Below are 14294 nucleotides of genomic sequence, written 5' to 3' on the forward strand. Positions count from 1 at the left end.
TTTGTGAGCTTTCTTCAAGTAACTTCAGTAAAATTGCTTTCATCAATTGGGCCTTACTCATAGTTTACGCTGCTGAGCAAATTTGAATTTCATTGTACAATAGCTTACATTAGTTACCGGAGAATCATTCACCAGATTACATACCAAGTGACTTGGAGACAGAGCAGTGCTACTTCGTCATCTCGAATTTAAATCCTGTAGTTCCCACTCAATATGCCACGACAGTACCTTCCTGGAGAGGCTGCTGTGAGTGGAGAAGACTGCTTATTATCAACCTAACACCATTGTTTTTGTTAAAAGGGTCCAACAGACCAATGTGAAATGGATTCTAAGCCATCCTGCAGGTCTCAGTTTTAAGTGGGAAAACAATGATCACCTAGGAAAGGGCCTCTCCTACCAATGACCAATTTAATTTTAGGGAAGAGCTGCATTAAGTTAGAGAAGACCCAAACTATTCAGCTTACTAATTTGTCCTGGAATTGTTGAACATTTAATAGGCATCTGTACCTTTACTTTAAGGAAAAATGATTTAACTTGAAATATATTTGAAACAACATTTTGAAAGCTGCATTTATTTGACGATGAAGCAGTACACGATTAATAGTTAAATGTTGACAAATCACTCTGTTCTATTATCGTGTAGTGGTTTCAGTTGAATCTTTGTATGCAGGATCAACATAAAATGATTTGAACTTCAGTACAAATAACATCTGGTTGCTGAGCAAATGTCACATTCTAAACAGCTCAAGAGAATACATACAGTCTGTCATACCACCTGGACATATATAAATTGCCAAATGGCAAGAGATAAACTACCACATATAGTGCAAGCTAATCTTTTACTTACAAAAGCGTGTATCATGCATTTATTTAAACCAAAAAGACATCAAATCATGAAAATATGCAAAGAACACCAGGAGAGATGTTCAACTCTTGGAACAGCTTAACATCAAACAAACAATATCAGAGCAAAAGAAGTTTTAAAACATACCAGATTTATGCAATTTGTTAAATATTGTACCCACAGATAATCTGTTTTGTATCCTTCTAAAGTTGTGCATATCTGGATGGGTCAGTAGCAATTACTGGCCATCCCTAGATTAAGAACACCCAACTTATAGACAATCCCTACATACAGCTTCCATAATATTTTTAAATTCAAATCTCAAATTCTGCCAAATGTACATATGTTCATTCTCTGAATGGTACAGTTTACTTTCTCTGGTTTACTAATTGTTTTTCTTATCAGTCGTATGTGCTTTTGATGCCATTCCTTACAAAATGTGGAGATGTGACTGCCATAATTGAGTGATTTATCGAAACTACGGATGAAATTGACTTGTGGACGTAGATCAAAATGGAACACATTCATTACCCAGGGACAGCCTATAAAATGCACATTGTGCTCGCTATTTGATGAAAGCTGGAGAGTCATACAAATGATGATTAGTGTGCAACCAAGCACACTAATCATCCCACAGTGTACAAACTTGCTGGAACCATTCTTACCATTGTATTATCAGGCAATCCTTGTGTTCTGGTTTATAAATCCACTATTGCTTCCACTATTGAAACTTGTGGCCAGTTCTAAAGCTACTTGCAAATTTAATATTTTTTTAAAAGGTAAAATAGATTTGAGAAACTTTAGTAGTTCTGTTATCTTACAGTCCACTGGAGAATTTATTCAGTTAGAAGACCATAAGACAAAGGAGCAGAATGAGGACATTCGGTCCATCTAGCAGGCAGAGCCATTATATCACGGCTGATTTATTATCCCTCTCAACCCCATACTCTTGCCTTTTCCTTGAATTAAATGTATTATTTACCTCCTCCATATGCATGAGGACCTGTAATCTTTGGCGTGACATTCTTACTACTCAAAAACCTGTCAATTTCTGTTTTAAAGGTAGCCAATGAATTGACCTCCACAGCTGTCTGTGGCAATGAATGTCATTGATTCACCATCCTCTGGCTAAAGAAATTCCTCCTTATCTCTGTTCTAAAGGATGTCCTTCTATTCTGAGCTGTGCCCTCTGGTCCTAAGCTCCCCCACTATAACAAACATCCTCTCCACATCCACTCTGTCTGGGCCTTTCAATGTTCAGTAGATTTCAATGAGATCCCTCCCTCACTCTTCTAAACTGCAGCGAGTATAGGACCAGAGCACCTCATACATTAACCCTTTCAGTCCTGCGATCATTTTTGTAACCCTTCTCTGGACCCCCTCCATTATCAGTACATTCTTTCTTAGATAAGAGGCACAAAACAATAGGTTTCAATAGGTACATTTAATGTCAGAGAAATGTATACAATATACATCCTGAAATTCTTTTTCTTCACAAACATCAAGAAAACAGAGGGGTGCCCCAAAGAATGAATGACAGTTAAACGTTAGGACCCCAAAGCCACCCCCCCCCCAGCTCCCACCTTCCATGCATAAGCAGCAACAATGCAACTACCCCCCCCCACATTAAAAAAAAGCATCGGTGCTCCCTACCAAGCACTGAAGCAGGCAGCAAAGCATCAATAAAGACACAGATCTGCAGTACCCCAAAGACTACTCACTCACCTGGTAATTTGACATACCACAGGCTCTCCCTTTCCGTAATAAGGGAAAAAGAAGTGTCCTCATTTCACAGCCAGAGGGGAAACATAGCAAACAAGTTGCTGATTTTATGATGTTAAAAGTCTGTTGTGTTGCTTTTTTTGAACTCTGAGCCCAGAGAGGCTCAGGTCTCTGGACACACAGCCCACGGCTGCTCCCAATGTTCTGTGTTCTTCTGCGACGCCTCAGTCAGTGGTACCGGCCTAAAATCAGCGCATCCCCAGAACCACGAAATCCCAGAAACATGAAGGCACACTAGTCTTCCAGGCCGTATCCTTGGGTATCAAAAAGCATCCAATCATGAGGCCCTGACAGCGGGTCTGATTTCCACAAAGAACTGACGTCAGTGTGTAATTCCAGGTCAGGGTCTTCAAAAGAAACTTAAAAAGAGAAAAAAGAGATATCAAAGGTAGAAAAAGGGATATCACTGCCAACAACACTCCAAGACTTAGAATTCAGCCCTTGCTTTTATATTCTAGTCCACTTGAAATGAATGCTAAGATTCCACCTTCCCTACCACAGACCCAACCTGCAAGTTAACCTTTGAGGAATCTTGCATGAGGACTCCCAAGTTCCTTTACACCTCTGATTTCTGTATTTTCTCCCTGTTTAGAAAACAATATATGCATTTATTCCTTCTACCAATGTGCATGACCATACACTTTCCTACACCATATTCCATCTCCCACTTCTTTGCCCAGTTTCCTAATCTGTCTAAGGCTTTCAGCAGACGTTCTGCTTCCTCAACACTACTTGTCCCTCCACATAAGACCTAAAGACATAGGAGAAAAACTAGACCATTCAGCCCATCTAGTCTGTTCTGCCATTTCATCATAGCTGATCCATTTCCCTCTCATCCCACTTTCCTGCCTGTAACCTTTCACACTCTGACTAATCAAAACCTGTCAACCTTTGCCTTAAATGCACCCAATGACTTGGATTCCACAGCTGCCTGTGGCAACAAATTCCACAGATTCACCTCCCTCTGGCTAAAGAAATAACTCTTCATCTTCATTCTAAATCAGGGGTGTCAAACTCATTTTAGGTCACGGGCCGGATTGAGCAAAATGCAGCTTCATGCGAGCCTGATCAGTCGGACGCGTGCGAACGCAGCTTTTGTTGCCTCCGTTTTTTCAGCCTGTTCTCATGTGTCTCAGTCTCTGCTATAACTACAAAGTGTTTCATTTTACAAATTCCGTTTCTTATGAAGAAGTCTGCCAAGCAAGACTGCCGAATAAACACTAAAAACCCTGAAAACCTGGTACCTGAATAAACTCAGCATTAGCCATATCATACGCCATAGGCGCTTCGATTACTGGGGCCAGCTTTAATAGTAATTAGATATTATCTCGCGGGCCAAAGATAATTCCACCGCGGGCCTTGAGTTTGACATATATGTTCTAAATGATTGTCTTATAAAGCCTCAGCATTACACCCTTGTTTATATTCTAGTCCTCTTGGAAGGAATGCTAGCATTGCATTTGCCTTCCTCACCATTGACTCAACCTGTAAGTTAACCTTCAGGGAATACTGCACGAGGTCTCCCAAGGCCTTTGCACCTTGGATTTTTGAATTTTCTCCACATTTAGAAAATAGTCCATGCTTTTATTCATTCTATTAAAATACATGACCATACATTTTCCATCTGCCACTTCTTTACCCATTCTCCGAATATGTTTTTCTTGTCCAACCTCCCTGCTTCCTCAGCATTACCTGCTTTCATATCATCTGCAAACTTAGCCACAAAGCCATCAATTCGGTCATCAAATCTTTGACATATAATGTAAAAAGAAGTGGTCCCAACACCATCCCCTGCAGAATGCCACTTGTCACTGCCAGCTTATCAGAAAAATGTCCCTTATTCCCACTTTTTGCCTCCTGCCAATCAACCAATCTCCTATCCATGCTAGTATCTTTCCTGGAATGCCATTGGCTCTTATCTTGCTAAGCAGCCTCATGTACAGCACTTTAGACAATAGACAATAGGTGCAGAAGTAGACCATTCGGCCCTTCGAGCCTGCACCACCATTCTGAGATCATGGCTGATCATCTACTATCAATACCCAGTTCCTGCCTTGTCCCCATATCCCTTGATTCCCCTATCCATAAGATACCTATCTAGCTCCTTCTTGAAAGCATCCAGAGAATTGGCCTCCACTACCTTCCGAGGCAGTGCATTCCAGACCCCCACAACTCTCTGGGAGAAGAAGTTTTTCCTTAACTCTGTCCTAAATGACCTACCCTTTATTCTCAAACCATGCCCTCTGGTACTGGACTCTCCCCAGCATCTGGAACATATTTCCTGCCTCTATCTTGTCCAATCCCTTAATAATCTTATATGTTTCAATCAGATCCCCTCTCAATCTCCTTAATTCCAGCGTGTACAAGCCCAGTCTCTCTAACCTCTCTGTGTAAGACAGTCCAGACATCCCAAGAATTAACCTCGTGAATCTACGCTGCACTTCCTCTACAGCCAGGATGTCCTTCCTTAACCCTGGAGACCAAAACTGTACACAATACTCCAGGTGTGGTCTCACGAGGGCTCTGTACAAATGCAAGAGGATTTCCTTGCTCTGGTACTCAATTCCCTTTGTAATAAAGGCCAACATTCCATTAGCCTTCTTCACTGCCTGCTGCACTTGCTCATTCACCTTCAGTGACTGATGAACAAGGACTCCTAGATCTCTTTATATTTCTCCCTTACCTAACTCTACACCGTTCAGATAATAATCTGCCTTCCTGTTCTTACTCCCAAAGTGGATAACCTCACACTTATTCACATTAAACACCATCTGCCAAGTATCTGCCCACTCACCCAGCCTATCCAAGTCACCCTGAGTTCTCCTAACATCCTCATCACATGTCACCCTGCCACCCAGCTTAGTATCATCAGCAAATTTGCTGATGTTATTTTCAATGCCTTCATCTAAATCGTTGACATAAATTGTAAACAGCTGTAGTCCCAACACCGAGCCCTGTGGCACCCCACTAGTCACCACCTGCCATTCCGAGAAACACCCATTCACCGCTACCCTTTGCTTTCTATCTGCCAACCAGTTTTCTATCCATGTCAATGTCTTCCCCCCGATGCCCTGAGCTTTGATTTTACCCACCAATCTCCTATGTGGGACCTTATCAAATGCCTTCTGAAAATCGAGGTACACTACATCCACTGGATCTCCCCCATCTAACTTCCTGGTTACATCCTCAAAAAACTCCAACAGATTAGTCAAGCATGATTTACCCTTGGTAAATCCATGCTGGCTTGGCCCAATCCTATCACTGCTATCTAGATATGTCACTATTTCATCCTTAATAATGGACTCTAGCATCTTCCCCACCACCGATGTCAGGCTGACAGGTCAATAGTTCTCTGTTTTCTCCCTCCCTCCTTTCTTAAAAAGTGGGATAACATTAGCCATTCTCCAATCCTCAGGAACTGATCCTGAATCTAAGGAACATTGGAAAATGATTACCAATGCATCCGCAGTTTCCAGGGCCACCTCCTTTAGTACCCTAGGATGCAGACCATCCGGACCTGGGGATTTGTCAGCCTTCAGTCCCATCAGTCTTTGTCAAAAGTCTTCTGAAAACCCAAGTGCACAGCATCGCTTTGTCTATCCTGTTCGTCATTTCCTCAAAGAATTCCAACAGATCTGTCAGGCAAGATTTTCTCTTATGGAAACTATGCTGACTTTGGCCTATTGTGCCATGCACGTCAAAGTGCCCCGAAACCTCAGTCTTAATAATCGACTCCAACATCTACCCAAACATTTAGGTCAGCTAACTGGCATATAATTTTATTTCTTCTGGCTCCCTCCTTCTTGAAGAGTGGAGTGACTTTTGCAATTTTACAGTCCTCTGAAACTATGCCAGAATCTTTTCTTTTTCAATCTTTTTATTTAATTTTTCAAAAACAAGTACATAACAGTCATAATAGTACAAAAGGAGTGAGATTACATTGTTGGCAATTAACACGAGTAAAAACTATAGGTAACACCAATATTATAGACCTCCCATACCCTTGATATAAACAAGATACAAATAAAATAAAATGATGGGAAAAAAACCCAAATTGAAAAATCAAAAACAAAGTAAACTAAACTAAACACAACTAAAACCTAAACTAAAAAAAAGCTGGGCTATTCTATTACATAAAAAAAAAATTAGTGTCATCACCTCCGCTCCTCTACTCAAATTAATGAATAATATAAAGGAATCAGAAAAGGTCAAATTACATTCCATGAAAATATTGAATAAAAGGCCTCCAAGTTTCTTCAAATTTAACCGAGGGATCAAAGGTACCACTTTTAATTTTTTCTAAATTTGAACAGGATATGGTTTGAGAAAACCATTGAGATGTAGTTGGAGGATTCACCTCTTTCCAATTCAATAAAATAGATCTTCTAGCCATTAAAGTAGCAAATGCAATCATCTGCCAAGCTGCAGAGGGCAGATCAATCATTGGTTAGCCAAAAATTGCAGTGATAGGATGAGGTCATAAATCAATGTGCAAAACTGTAGAGAATGTATCAAAAATATATTTCCAAAATTTTTCCAAAAGAGAGCAAGACCAAAACATATGAGTCGGAGAGGCTATGAAATTGGAAAAGTAGGTAACATCGAATAAAAAAATCTCTGATCTGTAAGTACACTGTGCCAGAATCTAGTGATCCTTGAAAGATCATTACTAATGCCTCCACAGTCGCTTCACCTACATCCTTCAGAACCCTGTCCATCTAGTACAGGTGACCTATATACCTTCAGAACTTTCAGCTTCCCAATCCCCTCCTCGCTAATAATAGCAACCGCACTCACTTCTGTCCCCTGACACTCTCAGACTTCTGGCATACTGCTAGTGACTTCCACAGTGAATGAAGACTGATGTAAAATACTGATTCAGTTCATCTGCCATTTCCTTGACCCCCATTACTACCTCTCCCACCTCATTTTCCAGTGGTCTGATAACTACCCTGGCCTCTCTTTTACTCATTATATATCTAAAAAAACAACATTTTGGTATTCTTTTTGATATCATTGGCTAACTTACCTTCATACTTCTTTTCCTTTCTTATATCTTTTTTAGTTGCCTTCAGTTGTTTTTTTTTTAAACCTTTCCATTCCACTAACTTCCCACCAGTTTTTGCTCAATTATATGCCACCTCTTTTGATTTTATGTTGGCTTTGACTCCCCTTGTCAGCATGGTTGCATCATTCTGCCTTTAGAATACTTACTTTTTGTGATGTCTCTATCCTGCGCCTTCTGAATTGGCACCATAAACTCCGGCCATTGCTATTCCACTGTCGTCCCTGATAGTGTCCTCTTCCAAGCAACTTTGTCCAGCTCCTCTCTCATGCCTCTGTAAGTCCCTTTACTCCACAATAGTACTGATACATTTGATTTTAGCTTCTCCCTCTCAAATTGCAGGTTGAATTTTATCATAGTATGATCACTGCCTCCTAAGAGTACCTTTGCCTTAAGCTCCCTAATCAAATTCAGATCATTACATAACATTCAATCCAGAATAGCTGATCCCATCATGGGCTCAATCACATGCTGCTCCCAAAAGTCATCTCGTAGGCACTCTAGAAATTCCCCCTCCTGGAATCCAGCACCAACCTGGTTTTCCCAATCTACCTGTGTATTGAAATCCCCCATGACTGTTGCAACCTTGCCCTTTTTTGCGTGCATTTTCTATCTCTCATTGTAATTTGTAGGCCACATCCTTACTACTGTTTGGGGATCTGTATTTAACTCTCATCAGCATCTTTTTACCTTTGCAATTCCTTAGCTCTGCCCACAGAGATTCAACACCTTCTGACCCTATGCCACCTCTTTCTAATGATTTGATTTCATTTTTTACCAACATAGCAATATGTTCCCCACCCCCTTTGTCTTCCTATCTGTCCTTTTGGTACAATGCGTATCCTTGGACACTAATCTCCCAGCTATAATCTTCTTTCAGCCATGATTCAGTGATGCCTACAACATCATACCTGCCAACCTGCAACTGTGCTGCAAGTTTATCGACCTTATTCCTTATACTGTGCGTTCAAATATAACACCTTCAGTCCTGTGTTCACCCTTTTCCATTTTGCCCTCCTTTTATGTTGCCACTCATCCTGTTGGCTGCAGTTTTGCCCTGTCAACTGCCTCTCCTCACTACACATTGCCTTTGTAAACCAGCCACCACATCTTCAGCTCTGGACACTAGTCACACCATGCTCAACCTTCTGATTCCTAACTTTGTCTGAGTTCTGTCTCCACAACCTCTCCACTAACTGTTCTGGCACTCTGGTTCCCATCCCCCTGCAACTCTAGTTTAAACCGCACCATGCAGCATTAACAAACCTTCCCACTAGGATATTAGCCCCCTCCAATTCAGGTGCCAACTGTCCCTTCTGTACCGTCCCACCTTCCCTGGAAGAGAAACTAATGATCCAAAAATCTTATGCCCTCCCTCCTACACCAACTCCTTAGCCACGTGTTATGCTGTATAATCTTCCTAGTTCTAGCCTCACTAACACGTGGCACAGGTAGCAATCTTGAGATCACAATCCTGGAGGTCCTGACCTTTGACTGAGCACATAATTCCCTGAACTCCCCATGCAGAACCTCGTCTCTCATCCTACCTATGTCATTGGTACCTACATGGACCACGACTTCTGGCTGTTCACCCTCCCACTTAAGAATGCTGAGGACTCAATTCAAGATATCCTGGACCCTGGCACCCAGGAGGCAAAATACCATCCAGAAATCTTGTTTTCACCCACAGAACCTCCTGTCCGTTCCCCTAACTAACAAATCTCCTATTACCACAACATGTCTTCTCTCCCCTCTTCCCTTCTAAGAAAGAGAGGCAGAGTCAGTGTCAGAAACCCACCCACTGGGTCTTTCCTCTGTTAGGTCACACCCCTGACGGCATCCAAAGTATTGAGGGGGATGGACCCCCGGGTACTCTGCACTGGGTCTTTAAACCCTTTCCCCTTCCTGACTATCACCCAGTCTCCTGTGTTGTGTACCTTGGGTGTAACCATCTAGTAGACATTCTACAAATTCCCTCTCTTAGGATCCAGCATCAACACCAACCTGACTTTCCCAATCTACCTGCGTATTAAAATCCCCATGACTGTTGTAACGCCATTTTGACATGTATTTTCTTTCTCACTTTGTAATCTGTAGCCCACTTCCTGGCTACTGTTCGATGGCTTGTATATAATTCCCATCAGGGTCTTTCTACCTTTGTAGTTTCTTAACTCTACTCACAAGGGTTCTGCATCTCCTGGTGTGATGTCACCCCTTTCTAAGGATTTGATTTCATTTGTTACCAACAAAGCCATGCCACCCCCTCTGCCTACCTGCCTGTCCTTCTGCCACAATGTGTGTCCTTGAGTGTTAAGCTCCCAACTAAAGTCTTCTTTCAGCCACGATTCAGCGGACCTGGAAATCCAAAGCAACGCACACACAATGCTGGCAGAGGGAGGTGCTCAGCAGGTCAGGCAGCATCTATGTAGACGGCCGACATTTTGAGCTGAGGCCCTTCTTTGAGACTGGAAAGGAAGGGAGAAGACATTGGAATAAAAGGTTTGGGGAGGGGAACGAGGCTAGCTGGAAGGTGATAGGTGAAGTCAGGTGGGTGGGAAAGGTCAAGGGCTGGAGAAGAAGGCTTCTGATAGGAGGAGAGTGGACCGTAAGTGAAAGGGAAGGGGGAAGGGACCAGGTGGTAATGATAGATAGGTGGCATCCGTCGGTCTTGAGAGACCATGGATCTGCGCCTGGAGTTTCCAGGGCGCAGGCCTGGGCAGGGTTGTTAGGGAGACCGGCAGTTGCCCAAGCTGCAGGCCTTCCCCTCTCCACGCCACTGATGTTGTCCAAGGGAAGGGCACTAGGACCCATGCAGCTTGGCACCGGTGACGTCGCAGAGCAATGTGTTGTTAAGTGCCTTGCTCAAGGACACAAACACGCTGCCTCAGCTGAGGCTCGAACCAGTGACCTTCAGGTTACTAGTCTGATGCCTTGCCCACTAGGCCACGCGCCAACACAATGATAGATAGGAGAGAAGAGGTAAAAGGCCAGAGTGGAGAATAGAGGAAAAGGGGAGGGAATTTTTTTTTACCAGAAGGAGAAATCAATATTCATGACATCAGGTTGGAGGCTATCCAGATTGAATATGTGTTGCTCCTTCATCCTGAAGGTGGCCTCATCTTGGCACATCTAATGGACCGGCATGTCAAAACAGGAATGGGAATGGGAATCAGAATTAAAACGTATGGCCACTGGGAATTTTGGCCTTTAGCGGATGGAGCAGAGGTGCTCAACAAAGCGGTCCCTGGATTTACGACGGGTCTCACCTATGTAGAGGAGGCTGCGTGGGGAGCACCAGACGCAACAGACAACCTCAGCACATTCGCAGATGTAGTGTTGCCTCCCCTGCAAGGACGGTTTGGGGCCCTGAATGCAGGTGAGGGAGGAGGTAAGTGGGTAGGTCTGGCACTCAGATTGCTTGCAGGGATTAAGTGTCGGAAGGGAGATTAGTGGGGAGAGATGAACGGAAAGGGAATCGCGAAGGGAGCAATCCTGCAGAATGCGGGGTGGGTGGGGTTTAAAGTAAAGGTATGTTTTGTGGCAGGATCCCTTTGGAGATGGCAGAAGTTGTGGCGGATGATATGTTGGGACGTGGAAGCTCATGGTGTGGTAGGTAAGAATGAGACAAGGCGACAGGAAGATGCTTTGGAAATGGAGGATGTTCAGGTGAGGGCAGCATCAATGGTGGAGGTAGGGATACCCCACTCTTTGAAGAAGGAGGACACCTCAAATGTCCTGGAAAGGAAAGGAAAAATTGTACAATATTGTGTGCAAAATTGTGTACAATTTTACAAAACTGTGAAAGGTGGTTTTGTTTACTAAAACCCAATTAGATGTTATTAACTTGGAACCTCCCATCCCGAGGGAAATAGAAAATAGTGCTATTTGTTAAATATCCACAATATTAACTCACAATATTCACAATATAAATGTTTTAATAACAGCTAACTTGAAGCTGCAATGTTAGTGCAGCTGTTTTAGCAGACCTGAAAGGAATATAGACAAGATTCCTATGTACTGATGATTGAACAAATTCTTTACAATTTGAATGCAATAAGTCAATTTTCTGCTGCATTTCAGGACAATTTTTTGTAAAAATTTAAAAAAAGTTATTTCTCAATGTTCACAGCCAGATACTAAACAAGACTTGATGGAATTGATCTAAAGGAAAATATTGACTAATGACATTTGAAGTGTCATGTCCAGAAGTGTCAAAAATATAGTATATTTCAGTCAGTAAAGACCTTTCCCAGAACGACCAAGTGCATCCTTCAATAACTGTGTTCAGTAGATGACTTAAACTAACGTTAGACCATGTTTTAGATTTAATTTCCCCCTCTCAAACTATGGCATAGATCCTGTTGCTGCAGCTGTTGTGTCTCACAGAGGCCATTTGATGTTTGCACATTTTACAAGAGGTAAACAAATTATAAGCGGAGCTTTGGTTGGACTCCAGACTATTTTTGACCTTTACCATGAATTGCACAGGTAAGCTTATTGAATTGAATGGGCCTTAGAGACTTTTTTAGTTTACTGATTAAATTAGTCAGTTCTTTCATGTACAGTATATTACCAACAGAAAGGATAGGAATAGTCATTACCCAGCTTTTAGAACTTGTAGGAAACCAGAAACTGAACTGAAACTGAAACGAAATTCAATCTATTTGAAGGTTTGTGTTTACCTGCAAAACAGATGATAAATATATAGATATTCTAGGAATGTCCAATTCAAACCATGTAAGACCATACATTTTAAATCCATGAGCTCCCTTAATTTTATTACTGTTTTGAAGTCTCTCTCTATGTATGTATATGTGTGTGTGTGTGTGTGTGTGTGTGTGTGTGTGTGTGTGTGTGTGTGTGTGTGTGTGTGTGTGTGTGTGTGTGTGTGTGTATAGTCAAAACAGATAACCTTTTTCAAAATCTCTTACAAATTTTACAATATTTGGATGAACAACTGGATAACAATAAACTTTCATATGCCTTTCCAAGAAATGCTTAAAATCCACCTGTAAGCAGTGATTTTCTTTCTTGCAAACTGTCAAGTTCTGTCCCTTCCATTGGCTGAGTAACAAAATTGAAGAAAGGGTGGTCTTCTCCCATCATCTGTGGATTCTATGCTGACATCTGTTGAACAGAAGAGATAGATCAATAAATACAACATACGGCATTTTACATCAATTGCAGTTTGTTTTAAAATTTTGACTTCTTATTTCAGGCACACATTCAAAGTAGTCAGTAGATAACTTCTTAGATTTGGTTTTGATAGACTACATGAAATTCCCACAGCTTCTGTTTCTGGTTTTAAAGTGATTATTAAGACAATTAAGCACCAACAGGGAAGAAGGCCTCCTTTCATTTAATTGTATCCAAAAATATGCAAGAACCTCTATCAGGGATTGATAGTTATAATCAGTACAGTAAGTTCTTCATCAAAGTACCTTGTATCCATTTCAAGGTCAGTTGAGACTTAAATGGCATGTGAAGCTGTTAAAGATGTTGGGCAGATTAAGAGAATGAGCAAAGATGTGGCAAATGGAATACAGTGACAAGAAGTGTATGGTGATGCAATTTGGTAGATGGAATAAATAAACGGAGACATTTCAAAAATCAAAGGTGCAAAGGGACTTGGGAGTCCTCATGCAGAATTTCCTGAAGGTTAACTTGCAGGTTGAGTCAGTGGTGAGGAAGGCAAATGCATTCATTTGGAGAAGACTAGAATATAAAGGCAAGGATTCAATGCTGAGGCTTTAGAAGGCACTAGTGAGGCCTCACACAGAGTATTATGAGCAGTTCGGGCCTCTTAATTGAAAAAGGATGTGCTGACATTGGAGAGAGTTCAGAGGAGGTTCATGAGAATGATTCTGGGAATGAAAGGCTTATCATACGAGGAGTGATTAATGGCTGTGGGACTTCACTTGCCGGCACAAGAGGAGGCCATGGATCAACACACTGGAACGTGAATGGGAGTCGGAATCAAAATGTTTGGGTGCTGGGAAGAATTTATCTTGCATTATTTCCTTTGCATCCTCGTAGCCACTACCTAACCTCAAGGGGAAAATAACAACTGTTTGCATTTATACGTTATCTTTAGCATAGTAAAACGTCAAATCAGTTGAAAGTCACATAGAAACAAAACTGAGCTAAATTTAGTTCTATCCAAATATGAACTGCATGGCCAGAGGTGAAAGCAGAGATACAATTTGACAAAGATGTTATTAAATTTGATGTAAATTAAGATTCTTGATAGTTGAAATATGTAAACCAATATTTGAAGCATTCCTGTATATTGCTATAATCACATTAATCATTGTAGATCTCTTATTTTTATGATCATTGTTATTGTGTATCAGCATTAAAGTAACTAAGTTATTCAGATTTCATGTTGTATCTGTGGACTTGGAAAGGAATTCAGGCCAGAACACTAAAAAAATGTCAGCTCACCTTTATGGTTCCCCATTAGAAACATCAAAATGGACATTCTGCCTTACTCTGCATACAGCACTATCAAAGTGGCATGCTTTGAGAACTACACAAATGTCAACCTAAATTCAAGTACTGTACTGGTGCTGACGTTCTGAAGCATAATTTGATCTCTCACTC

General features: G+C 41.5%; 1 long non-coding RNA gene across 1 annotated transcript; it reads right to left on the reverse strand.

Moving 5' to 3' along the window:
* Positions 1–2492: 2492 nt before the first annotated feature.
* LOC140723272 (uncharacterized) lies at positions 2493–12750 on the reverse strand. The gene is made up of 3 exons (XR_012097851.1): positions 12701–12750; positions 9965–10156; positions 2493–2985 (listed from the first exon to the last, which is right to left on the reverse strand). It is a non-coding gene; the product is annotated as an uncharacterized lncRNA (long non-coding RNA).
* Between the last annotated feature and the right edge of the window lie 1544 nt (positions 12751–14294).

This window comes from Hemitrygon akajei, chromosome 3 (genome assembly GCF_048418815.1).
Source record: "Hemitrygon akajei chromosome 3, sHemAka1.3, whole genome shotgun sequence".
Taxonomy (NCBI): domain Eukaryota; kingdom Metazoa; phylum Chordata; class Chondrichthyes; order Myliobatiformes; family Dasyatidae; genus Hemitrygon; species Hemitrygon akajei.